The sequence below is a fragment of the Ambystoma mexicanum genome, chromosome 1q (assembly GCF_040938575.1).
Source record: "Ambystoma mexicanum isolate Mex_15411 chromosome 1q, UKY_AmexF1_1, whole genome shotgun sequence".
NCBI classification, from domain to species: Eukaryota; Metazoa; Chordata; class Amphibia; order Caudata; family Ambystomatidae; genus Ambystoma; species Ambystoma mexicanum.
In genome coordinates, this window is record NC_090922.1 from 441968941 (window position 1) to 441982446 (window position 13506).

Genomic DNA, 13506 nt, shown 5'->3' on the forward strand with positions numbered 1-13506 from the left:
TTACCTTCCCTTTCTTTCACGATCCATGCCCTTGACCCCCTCGGGTATAACAGCCCCCTGGCAGCAGTGGGGCTAAAGCCCTTCACACTGGCCCCAAGGGCCTTAAAACTCACTCCATAAGAAACATACATGGTGTCAATCCTGGCGCCTTTGACGCCAGGCTCATTATCAGAAATAAAGCATCACCAGTTTTGTACCTTAATCCAACATGGAGGCCTATTACACAGCTTAGTTCTTTAGAACCAAGCCATGCGGTCTAGTGTTTTGGGTGTGGCTGGGTCTGGAACTACTTGACCTGGGACTACTTTACCTGGGCTAATTAAACCACACCCAAACAGCAGAACACGCTTCGCGGTATTCTGCACTCCTGCAGTGTACCGGTCACCGTGTCCAGCTCCTGCTCATCTGCTTCTCCGGCAGCCCGAGCCTGAAACACCCTGGATCTGGATTCCATTAACAACCTGGAAGAACAAGAACAGCATTAGCGAGCAAGAACACTTACCTGTGAAGTAACCAGCCTTGAATCCATCCTGCGCTTCGCTTATCTCGCCCATCTCTGGAGTTCGCCGCAACCTACAAAGGTAAAGAAACAAGGACCGCATTAATAACAATTCTTACCTGGGCAATCAGCGAGTCCTGGCAGCACCCTGCACTTCTCTTACCTCGCCCATCTCTGGGATTCACCGCAACCTGCAAGGGAGAAGGAACAAGGTCAGCATTAACAAAGCACTTACCTGGGCAAGCAGCGCTTCGATCGCTCATCACTCCGGAACATCACTGCAACCTGTACAAAGAAGGGAAGAGAACACAGGTTAGCAATTAACACCAATAAACAGCGCAGCGCTCCGCGCATCAATAAGTCACTGTGTTCTTCGCCATCGGCGCGGCAACTCCGAGATCGCAACCATCCCTGTGAAAACAAAAAGAGACATTGTTAGGGAACAGAGTAGTGGAGCAAGACACTGAGACGACAGAGAAAACGGAGCGAAAGAAAGAGAAAGAATAAAGACGGAAAAGACATTATAACTCACCTGGAAGACAGCAAGCAGATTCAGAGTCACAGCCGGTCTGGACCCGACATAAGGACACACGCACCAGTGAAGCAACTAGGTCCACGGAACGCCCGCACCAACCACGCGCCCCTGCACAGAGACGCAGGACGGAGAGTTCAACGCACAAAAACCTAAGGTGCTACCCAATGTCTGGCACATAACCAAGCAAAGAGGGGTCCGGGATAGCGCTTAGACTTCCATCCAGTATCGTGTGGCACCCCGTGGATACCAGGTGAGCGTAACACTTTCTCCCATGCCCAGCCTTCCAGCATTCTATTGGCCATCTCCCCACCACTAGGCTAAACATCCCAGAACCTATTTCCATAGAACGCAATCCCTGCCAGTGTGCCTGCTATCGTCGCCCTAGAGCACCATTTATCCTTGCAATCCAGGATGAAGCTCACCACATCCTCCTTCCTTCTCTATTCCGCATCACCTCTCCCACTCGGTGCCCCCCTTCTGGAAATCTGACCAAGCTCTCCAGCCACCAGTGAACTTGCAGCCAGTGAACCCTCCACTAACTGCAGCGCTCTCACTCTCCTAGCTGCCATGGCTCTTCCAGGATCTGGTGCCCTTCCAGCTTTGCTTCCGGTGCCAATCCACGGAATCTCACTGAAAACAAGATAATGCATCAGCGATGCCGTTATCCTTTCCCGGCACGTGCGTCACCTTAAACACGATTTTCCATCTTAGGCAGTGCAACACAAAATCCCTGAAAATCCTAGACACCCTGTGATTTCTGGCAGACGGTTTACCACATTGACCACTGCTGTATTGTCCACGTTGAAGTTCACCTTGTTGTTCTCCAGTTCCATGCCCCACAGTGCCAAAGCCACCAGCAACGGAAAGAACTCCAAGAACGCAATGCTCCTCCCACCTTTTCTCCAGCGTGGTGGCCATCTCTCTGCACACCATCTCCCCCGCCAGTACACCGCAAAACCTCCTGGCCCTGACGGATCAGTTAGAACCTGTACCTCCCATGCCACCGGGTCCCTTAGCAGCCACATTGACACTCCATTGAAATTCTCCAGTAAAACGCAACCATACCCTGCAGTCCTCCCTGAGAGCCCCTGCCACCCTTATTCTGTTGTGTGGTTGTCGCCTCAGGCATAGACCTTGACATGCTTCGGCAAAATGTGCATCCTGGAGCTACTACATGGCACACAAAATTCAGATCCCCTGGACCAGTTTTCTCACCCTGTTGTTCATCAAGCATGAGGTCATCGCCACCAAATCCAATACAATCCCCAAAAAGGTCAAAACCTCTGACGGTCCCTCTGTTTTGTCTTCCGCCAAAGGAACTCCCAAATCATCCATCAATTCTTGGAAAACCTCTAGCACCTTTTTACACTCTTCGTTTCTCCCTGCCCCCCCCTGATAAACAAAAAATCATCCAAGTAATGCAACACTGCTTCAAAACGGTTCAATGTGATAATGTCCCCGCAAAAAGGCTGTGTGGCAAAAAAGTAGCTGCAAAAAGGCTGTGGTTTGCAGCAACATTGTCACTGTGATCCTGCACCAGAATAAAAAAAATAAAAAAGGTCCCCACGGTGAGCGGGGGACAGCCCTGCTGCCCTCACAAATGGTCACCATACATAATGTTGCCACAGTTTTTTCCCGGCGACTATATGTATGGCGACCATTTGTGTGGGGGTAATATTACCGGATACCTTCAAAACCGGAAATGTATGTGAAACCCCAATGCAGAAATTAGCAAAAATGCTCCAACAACGCACGGGACACTGCATATCCCATAGGCAGTACCTTGACCACAAAAACTGGTCCTCTTAACTGCATCCCCAACAAGCAAAAATCCTCCGGATGCACCAGCAGCAGACTGAACGCAGACTTGATGTCGCACTTGGCCATAAACGATCCCTGTACTTTCTCTCTCACGAGCTACACCGCCTGATCCACGTTCATGTAGGACACCACACAATCCTCTTAGGCAATGAAATCAATAACTGACGTGCCCTGTGGCCATGACAAATGGTGGATCAGTCTGAACTCCCCTCAACTCTTTTAGGCACCACCCCCTAAGGGGATACCACCAAACCACCCCACAAATCCACAAATGGTCCGACCATCCACCCCTCTGTCACCTCTTTCTCCAGCTTCAGCCTTAAAATGTCTGGTCTCTCCCATGCAGACTTCACGTTTTCTGCCCACATCCGCACCCTAGGTCCCTGATACCCCAACCAAAACCCTCCCAAAACCAGGGGTGTTGCTAGGTCTGGAACAGATCCATGGCTAGGCTAATTTTGGGACTGTCAGGACTCGGGCCTAAGAAGCTCAGGGGCTACAACCAAAAGGCTACCATCTGGGGCTATAACCAAAAGAACCAGATCTATGGTCCCGCCAGCCCCTCCCTCGCAACACCTCTGCCCGAAACCCTCTCCATAATCTTTTCTGCCTCTAAGTCATTGTAAAACACAGCCATTCCTCCAACTTTTCCAACTTAACTGGAGCATTGGCCCTTCACCACAACCTCTCTCCCTGCACCCCTACCTCTCCCTCTGTCTCCTGCTGCGGAACATTGTCTGACAGGGTGCCATCCTCCCCACCTTCTGCAGTTGTGCCTGAATTTACAGACAGCCCTGGAGCACACATCCTTGTTGTAAGCCCAGCATTCCGCTGATGGCTGCCCTCTGCCTCCTTCCCCTGCCACGTCCAAGGCATGGCAACCATGTTAGGCCTGGTAAGGCACAGGCAAACTGCTTGCTGTGTGCATAGTGGGCGGCGGGCACGTGGGCGCTATCCACTGTAACCACAGATCCATGTCGATCTCACCCCACAATGCAATCTGATCTGATCTGATCCCATCCTTGCCCTGCACTCTTCATCATTCCTCACCCATGTGAAACCACCAAAACTGACTATTTCTCACAGCACACAACAGCATATATCATAAAGGCCGATGTCCAATTATCAACTGTTACAGGCACTTTGGGCCTCGATGCCAGCTCCCGGTCCTCCTCCTCCTCCTCCTCCTCCTCCTGCACCTCCTCCTCCTTCTTCGATTCCTCTTTCGCCCTCACTTTCCTGTGTAGTAGCTAAATACATCCACAAAATCCCTCGCCGAGATTTTCTTTTTGGTTGCCACCATTAAATACGCCCCTAGCGGCTTTGTGATACCATTATAAGGTAACTTCAACTTCTCATAAGTCTCACTCGCCCCTGCAGTGCTCATGTCTGCCATCGCCAGTACCTCCTTGGGTTATAGGACAACACCAGACCAAGTGTTGTGATGGGCACTATGACCACGCCATAAGTATTCTAGGTATTTGTACCGTTACATAGACATTAGAGTTATATACCAATTAGATATTCTCTTTTGCGGATAACAATTGTTTTTTGTTTTGTTTTATCAAATGTGTGCTCTTTATTAATTCTCAGCTATTTGTGTAGATCTGTACCTTGACTATACAACTGTTATGTACTGTATATGCACTTTGTAATCACCTGCTTGGTGATGAGCACGGGACACTTTATCTAGCAATCGCCACTTTTTGCGTTGGTTTTTATCAATGTTTTTAACCTGTCCTTTTAATGTATTAAAGATTGAACAATGTTGTTTTAACTTATGATATTGGGATTTACAGTGTCTGTTTGAATGCTCCATGTGCATTAAGCTCCCATAATCCAATCAAATGAGTGGTATTGTTCTGATACCTTAGCAATTGCAGTGACCAAACCCTCTAGAGATAGGAAGCCTTTTTTCATGAAGTTTGTATCTAAATCCGGTCTGCTCCACCATCTACACTTTTAAACCTGGTATGCCCCCGGTTTATACACCACCTTGTATGGCACCTGATCTGTCTGTACTTCTACCGTGCTCGCACTTCTCACCTACGCTCTCACCAATGCCCCTGCAGCCCCCTCGCCATTCTTCCTTCCAAACATCCGCTCTCCCCCACTCCTTTGCAAACCCCACCTTGCACCCAACCTTACCCATGCAGCCAACCATTCCCTTCCTTGCTCACCTCTTGGTGGTCTGTCCATGACGGCCCAATCGCACCATCCTGGTCGCATCACCACCACTTCTCCTTTCGCTCCTGATGGGACTCCTACTGCAGGGACAAGACACATAGGCAGATCTTCTCTGCCTGTTAGTCTGACCACTGGACCCCCCAGGCCACCTTTCCTTCACAGCTGCTTATCTCTGTTGTCACCCATCCCGGCCTCCTGCACCCCCTATCAAATCTTTCCAACCTGTCCTGTTCTTCCCAGTCCCCCAGGCCTCCTTCCTCCCATACCATCCAATCTTCCTCCCACCATCCTTCTCAACCGCTATATACCATTCTTGGTCCATCAGCCCACTTGGGCAAGGAAGATCCTCTTCTCGCCAGCAAGGGGTGTCCGCCCCAATGCTTCTGTGACATCATCTTGGAGGGGCTGCCCCTACACCCTCCTGTGCTGTTCTTCCTGGGAGAGACGTCCCATTGTCTGCCCTATTCTGTGCTGTGGTAGGGGCCATGCTGCACCCTCTAAGGTGTTCAACAGCGCTGGCAGGAGGACCGTCCTCATACCATCCCTATCCTCACCTTCTGCTGTGTTAGGGGCCGTACTGCGCCCTCTATGCTCCTCACCACTGTCCCGGGACACCACCCGGGACCTACCCCCCCTCTTCTGCCACCTACCAGGGACTCTCTTCCACAGGCACTTCTTCCCATGTCCCCTCCTTAATGCTGCCACATCCTGCTCCCCATCTCTTACCCTGATCCTCACCCCTCCCTTGTTCTGCAAACCCCTGCCCCCCCCAAGCACTTTGCCCATCTTCCTTATACCTACCCGTATTTCCGGGTGCCCCCTCACCCTAACTGCCCGCCACAGCATGTCCACCCAGCTCTTCCTGGTACCTTTCCCCTTTTCTTTAGCCCTACCTTCAGCTGTCCCCGCTGAGAGGCTGCAAGATGCAACCGCTGTGAGGGCCCAGCTCGAGGCTGCCCTGCACTGGGGCCTAAACCTCCTCTCCCCTGTGACCTCTTGTACTACCCCCTTCAGCTGGGCTTTTGATGCCCTACTTTTGATACTCTGTGCGTCCTGAGGGCCTGCGTATCCACCAAACCCCCAGACATGGCACCCCCACTCTCTACCCCCGGCCACAGATAATTCTCCCCATTTTACCCTTATCCTAAGTGGAAGTTCTAGAACCCTAGGCCCACACCTAAAATGATCTTTCTTATACTCTTTGTCCCTTAGGGTAAGCTCTTATGACTTCATTTACTTATTCAGTATTTTTGTTTTTTTATTGACTCCCCCTCCCCACCCTTATCCCCCAAAATTCTCCCTGCAGTCAAAGCCACCCCTACTAGCCAAGTCAGCAACAGAAGCATAAAGCTCCAAAAATTGGCCGGGGGTGGGGGTGGGGGTGGGGTGTGGAGGGGGAGTTGCACTGCCACCTGGTGCAGGACAGCAGCACTGCACCCTCAAGCCCACACTTTTAAAACCAAACTCCCGCTCCACCTGAAAGGAAGGGGCCAACACGACTAATGCTGGACCAGTGTCACCCCCCTACACGCCCACATAACTGCCCCCTAATAAAACTTCTCTTCGGGGCCTGGAAGCTGCCCATGACACTACCCCCTACTGGCCACCCGCAAGGCTAGGACACACCCGAATCCCCAGCGGGGCCGAGGACGCAGGCTCCCGCTCCCCACAATGGGGAAACAGCGATTTGTTGCAGCGCGCTCTAGCAGGCCCACTATGGGAGGACAGCGCACATGCAAGCCGCAATAACATATATCTTTTTAAAAAATATATATTTAACCAACCACCGACCCACCTGTATTCAGCCCCACAAAAACCCCTGCACAGACGCTGCTGGCCCAGCCCACATTGTACAGCACAGCAGAGGCAGGGAAGGACCGGGAGCAAACACCTTTTCAAACCGTGCTTGTTCCCGAACCTTCCCTGTCCCCCTTTATAGTGGGCAAGGGGGAACTCTGGCCCAGCCGCTCTCGCTGACCAGTGCAGGGTCGAATAACCACGGGGGAACACATACGCGTATCCCCCGGGTCTCCACTTCTGGAAAGCCACTTTTCTCTTTCAATTGACAGCTGGAGCTCAATTGTGCAGAAGCTAAACTGTGACTTTCAATCGAATGTAGCCACGCGCCAATATAAAATTGCGTTATTATTATTGAAAAATACAACTTTGTTACATCATTTATCTCCAAGTATCCAGGCGGGAGAAGCTGTCACAGCATGGTGCTACGCAGAGCCAGCAGTCAGCCATTTTAAATCGGAAGCTCAGAATCCTCGCTGCATAGACCACGAGATTTCTGTTTCACTCATGATGAAAGTGGAAGTAGATATTGAGGGGCTTTTAGGGATTAATTAAAGGAGCTCGGCTCTAAAATGAAATGTCACAGGCTGCAGGTTGTGGTCAATTCCTTTTATCACATGGCATGCAATAAAGTTCATTAAGCATTAATGCATCGGTTGACATTATTTATGAGCTGAAAATGTTCCCTTATCATTAGACTTAGAATGCATGAAATATTAATAGCTAGGCCTGGTCCAGTAACGGAGCACATCACTGCAAGTGTGTGTGTATTGGAAACTGCAGCAGCACTACAGCTGTATGGATTCAACAAAGGAGGGAAGAAAGTATACATGGCGATTATTTTCTGTTATGCGTCCAGCGAGGTAGCCGTTCCAACGGTGCAGTGCAAAAGTCCACTGAATACGAGCACTGTGTTTTATGCTCTACATATTACTTTTTCATGCTATGGCTGTTCCCATGGCTTTGGCACACGTTAAAGAAAGCCAGAGTGAGTGTGCTCTGGATTCAGGGATTAGTCAGTCAACGGGGCAACAAACAATCTGACCAGCACAAATCATAAACCCGTCTGCCTATTGAATACACATTGATTGCATATACATTTACAGTGAGGGTCTTTCCCGCATGGCAAATACCCATGAGCTCTTTCCCTCGTTGCACGCCAACCGGCACCCCTCCCCCACACACCCCTTCTGTACCACCCTGGCCAACTTCTTCGAAGGGGAGTCAGCTCTTCACACACCATCCCTAGCCTCAATTTACCACGAAGTGGGAGGTGACATCACTCTCTTCACCCACGCCCCAAACATCCACCCCACGCTTATCTGAGTCTCACAGCACACCACTGTATCCTCCGCAACTGCTCCCTTCCACTTGTTCGTCACCCCTGCCCCCACACCTCCTACCCACACTCGACCTGCCCACTCCCCATCCAATCCCCACCTGCCTCCAGCCCCAGCATTCCCGCCACACCTTTGCGCCATGGGAAAGACCCACAATGTGAAGCTGTTGCCAAAGGTGTTGTGAAGGTGGCACAGGTAGGCCATGTCACCACAGTTCTGTTCATGATCATCAAAACCTCAAGGGAATGAAGCGGTGAACCCTTTGAACCATTTGGAAAGCTCTGGCAGCCAGAAATAACATTTTAGGAGGCTGGGTGTTTGCCATACATGCACAGTCCATCCACAGCGTTGGTTCCCACCCACATCACACTTCCTGCTGTTATGTCAGGTGGAATATAGGAATATGTGTGATGTCTTTTTAGTTTGAACTGCACAAGCCGGGTTTCTGCACGATATTAGGGCCGATATGAGGTTTATCAATGCAGTGCACTGGAATTGTGTAAACTGGGAGATCACTGGGAATCTCAAAGTAGGAGCTGACAGGAAATAGCAAACTGGGAGCGTAATTGAGATGTTGAGCTCATTGGGAATAAAGACCTTGAAGATCACGGAATGGAAAGGTTACTTTAGTCTTATTGGGAGTGTAAACTTTCACAGGATGCCACACTGAAAGCTTGTTGAGAGTGTCAATGTTACTGGGAATGTTACATTGGGAGCTTAGTAGGAGTGTCAAACCTACAGCGAGCATCTAATTGTCAGAGGCTGTTGATGAAGTTGGGTTACATGTTTATGGTCTACATGAACTAGAAATCGAGGGCAATAGAATGATCTATGAAGCACTTGGAGTTCGTGTTATGTTATACAGTATTTATATTGTGCCCATCACCACCGTAGTGGTCGTATAGGAACCTGTCCATGTCCGAAAAAGTGGCGCATTGTGACCCTGCCAGGGTGTCGCCAGACTTCAGTCTGTGGAAAGGAGGAGTATGGTTGGGTGTTGTTGATGGGAAAGAGGGATTAGAAAATATAAAGAACACATTAATTGGGTAAAACAATTGGCAATGGGGATAGGATATGAATGTGGTAGTAGGGATGCATGACTGTGGGTAGTTGTTTGTATGTGAAAAAAGTCTCAAGAGATGAGCAGTTCAGTTAAGAGTAGAGTATATTCTGATGCCAAAATCTAGACTGGACGAACCATGGTACTGGATGTAATTGGTGGGTGGATGCATGATGGATGTGAGCGGTGCTCAAGCAGGCTGTAGTAGTGTAGAGGCTTTCAGATTAGTTTATAAGAACCCATCTCTTAATTGGGAGAGCATTGGGCTTGCAGTGGTAATGTTACCACTGCATTACAGCCGTTCTTAGCCACACCAACAAACTCATAACAAGGCCCATAATCTAATGATTAAAAAATATGGTGAAAATGCAAAGCATCAAGTATGGAGGAGTCTTCCAGTAAGAAGAAATAAATATTTTGTAAGATATTGTAATACATTGGATAGATAGAACAAGGAGAGAAGTCTCTTGGAGAGAAACTTTGTAAAGAAGATATCCTGGAGGACGTGTAGGATTCAATTTCCTGGAATGTCTATCCATATTACTGCAAGCAAACCTCTGAAGAATAATTCTGGGACCGCCAAGAAGGGCTGGAAGTGGCCCAATCCAACAGTAGAGCATGCAAAGGGTGTACTCTGCCAGCAACACACGGCAGGGCAATGGAATAGGTAGAATATTGTAATTTAGCTTCTGTGATGAATCTGGAGACTTCGCTCCTTCGTCCCTGGGGGAGCCACCCTCTTTGAGGCTAGGGAGGCGAGTCTGCTAAGAAAGAAATCCTCCCTAGAGTGTTGGGAAAGAAGGACCTCAATGGGAGTGACTCCCTTTCAGGGAAAATGTCCTCCCATTCCTACGCGGAACTCCCTATACCAAAGACAGTATCTGCCTACAGGGGAATAAGAGAAACAGATAGGACATATATGTTGGATTCAAAACAACCATGACATTACCTCTGTGTTTGACTCAAGGTAATGCTGAACTCTCCATCGGCTCGACAGCTGGCAGTGTACCATACGCCCCTTTAAATTGTGGAGCGAGAATAACCCCAACTAACCGCATTCAAGCAGCACGTAAAAGGGAAAAAAATGACCAGATTAAATAATATTTGTCCAGGTACTTTTGCCACCATTGCAAAAATCAAAAGCTGGCACCCATGTATATATATGTATAGTAAGTGAACATATATCTTAAAGTGAAATATACAAATGTAGTTCAATAGACCTACTTCTTGGACAAAAGTGTGCAAGACAATGGACTCTAAAAAAAAGTAATGAACACCCGAAAAATAACCTAAGAGAGGAAATGTTCAATAAATATACTGGCAAAGTATAAAAGGTGCTCACCTTTTAGACCCAGCAATCTGTCGTGAAATATTCCCTGGAAAACGAAATCCCAATACGAAACAAGTGATTGCAGTCTTGTGGGTAAGCGTATGCTCTGGGAACATGACAACCTGACTAAAATCCTGGTAGCCAAATATTTGAGCAAGCTTGCCAACCTCCAAAAAACTCAAGGGGTTGCGCCCGCCCTCTGAATAAAAGTTACGCTGTCCACCCACATGTACCCTTTACTTGTGCCCTGAAAAGCAGCCACAATTAGAAGAACATAACTGCACCAGTGTCCAGGAATGCAAACTATTGCCACATTGTGGGCAAATACTCATGACTTACTTGCCCTCTCATCATTTCCCCTCCTCACCCCCATGTCTGGCTTTCAACAATACTCTGCTTTATAAAGATAACTTGAAAATTACACATACCATAGTGTCACTCAAATATATAAATTCTTAGAACTATGTTAGACAAAAAGTGTACAATTGTAGCATGATTCCCCACATCTTGATTGGGAGACTACAAATACCAGAATGCAATTCAGCAAAAGGAAAAAGATTGTCTCTGAGTGCAAAACTTCCAAGGACTGACAGTAGCAGGGTTTAAAAAAAATAATGTGGATGCCGTGTGTTATGGTATATTTAAAACTAGGAAAACACACAGCATTCAGGACAGTTGACGGTCTCCCATCCATGCAATAAACAGGACAGACCTTGCTTAGCTTAAAAGCGAGGAAGGATCCATACCCCTTAGGTCATGTTTCTTTAAGGGGGGCTCATTTATTAGGCAACATGGCCTTTTGGGGGCTGGCCCCTTCCTCGATTTGGAGCTAAAGAGGGTATGTCCCAGTTACTGCAGGGATGGGAAACCCACTTTTGCTGTAAAAATATAAATGTATTTTTTATTATTGTCTGGGAGACTACAAATACCAGAATGCAATTCAGCAAAAGGCAAAAAATAGTCTGAGTGCAAAACCTTCAAGGACTGACAGTAGCATGGTTTTTAAAAAAATGTGGGTGCTCATTCGGTCGGCCATCCATGCAATAACCAGGACTGACTCCGCTTAGCTTCAACGCGGGATGGACCCTGCTTAGCTTCAAAGTAAGGTAAGGGCTGACCCGTTTCTCTCAGTGGTCTTGTAAGTTTGGCTTATTTATTGGGCAACATGGGCTGAGGAGACTGGCCCCTTCCTCACTTTTAAGTTACGCAGTGTCTGTTCAGGTTACTGCATGAATGCGAGACCTGGATGGCAATCGTGTTTCACCACTGACATCATTATAGCTGTGAGAATACCTTAAAAAAAAAAACGGTAACTGCGGGTACTCCACTACACATACCCTCGTCTATCGGTAGTCTTTTATAGCTGTGAATATGGGAAAAACGGCTTGAATAATATGTGTTCCTGCCCTGCTAGGCCCTCACCAAGTGCTCCCCCCATCTTTGCCAGCTGCCCCCACTTCTCAGATAGCCTCCTCACCTCCCCTACCCTCTCCCTGTTTCTGTGACACAGTTTGCTTTGAGATATCAGCATAAGCGGCTATAGGCCACTGTATATTTTAAAACATTGACAGGCTAGTAGGCACTGCTTATAACCATGCACATTGGTATTTTGGCAACACTAATTCATCACTAGCTATGATCACAGCCTTTGTCATGGCCAAGTCCATGGCCTAAATTGTTACTAAGATAATCAAAGTTCTTATGAGCTAATGTATCAATGATGTTATGTCTAATGCCATTATTGATGTAATCAGTTACCTGCAGTGTAATTAGTGTTGTCACCAATGATGTCAACAGTCATGCAATTTATGATGTCATCAGTGTACTGCAACATCTAATTAGTGATGTCATCCGTGATGTGATCTGTGATGTCATCATTGTAGTCATAGGCTGTGCAACAGGGGGCACAACAAAGTTAAGGTGGCTTTAGCTGAATTTCAGGGGTTTTGTTGCATTAACTTCTCACCTTAACATCCCTGCAACTAAAGTTTGTTCCTTAAATTTGAAGGGTTTTGTTATTCCATACATAATTGACATTAATAATGCAGACCATTGGGATAATGAAATGATGTATCATGTGTGGAAAGTAAAATAAAAAGAAATTGTGCAACCACATTCCCCCCAAATAAACCTGTATTTTTAAAAAAGTTAGTTTGCATATTTGCTTAACTTTTTAAAGTGTTTACATTTGTATGTACTGTTGATGAATAGAAAGGTATTACAGTATTACAGTAACTGTGTACAAAGACGACCAGCAATATATCTTAAAATAAACATTTACAAGAGTACTGGCCATATATATATGTGGATATGTTTATTTTATTTTTTTAAACAGGTTTATAGCCATGGTTATCAAAGATGCATGCATGGCTAAATGCAGCAACAACTGGGCGGGGTCTACCCCAAGCTCCCACATAGGACAACCATGGCTATAGTAAAATACATGATATATGTAGTTTTTACACTGTATTGAAAGGATCAATTAAAGGTCTCCGATCCATATTTACAGTATGAGTTTTTATGGTCTATTTTTATAACTGAAAAGTTGGCCCTGAAAAAAACTGTTTTGCGGGTTATGGAAAAAAGAGGTAGGAACTGGGAAGGGAAAAGCACTAGTATTCATACATATGACAAAAGGTTTTAAAAAATTATATTTTTTTGCATTTTATATTTTGTAAATTTGTGTTTTTATTTTCTAAAAAGTAGGGTAAAACAATATGACACTTAAAAATGGCTCTATGTTCTTTCATCATCCGACATATTTACGAATGCCTTTCAAACGTGTATTCAATTACGAAAAGGTCATCAAATGTTTTTTTTTTGGGGGCTTCACCCTCCCTCCGCCACTTATTTTTTACTATTCACGAACCCCCATTTATAATTTTATGCACGTTTAAAATGCAGTCGTAAAAATGACAGGCGATGAAACAACGTTAT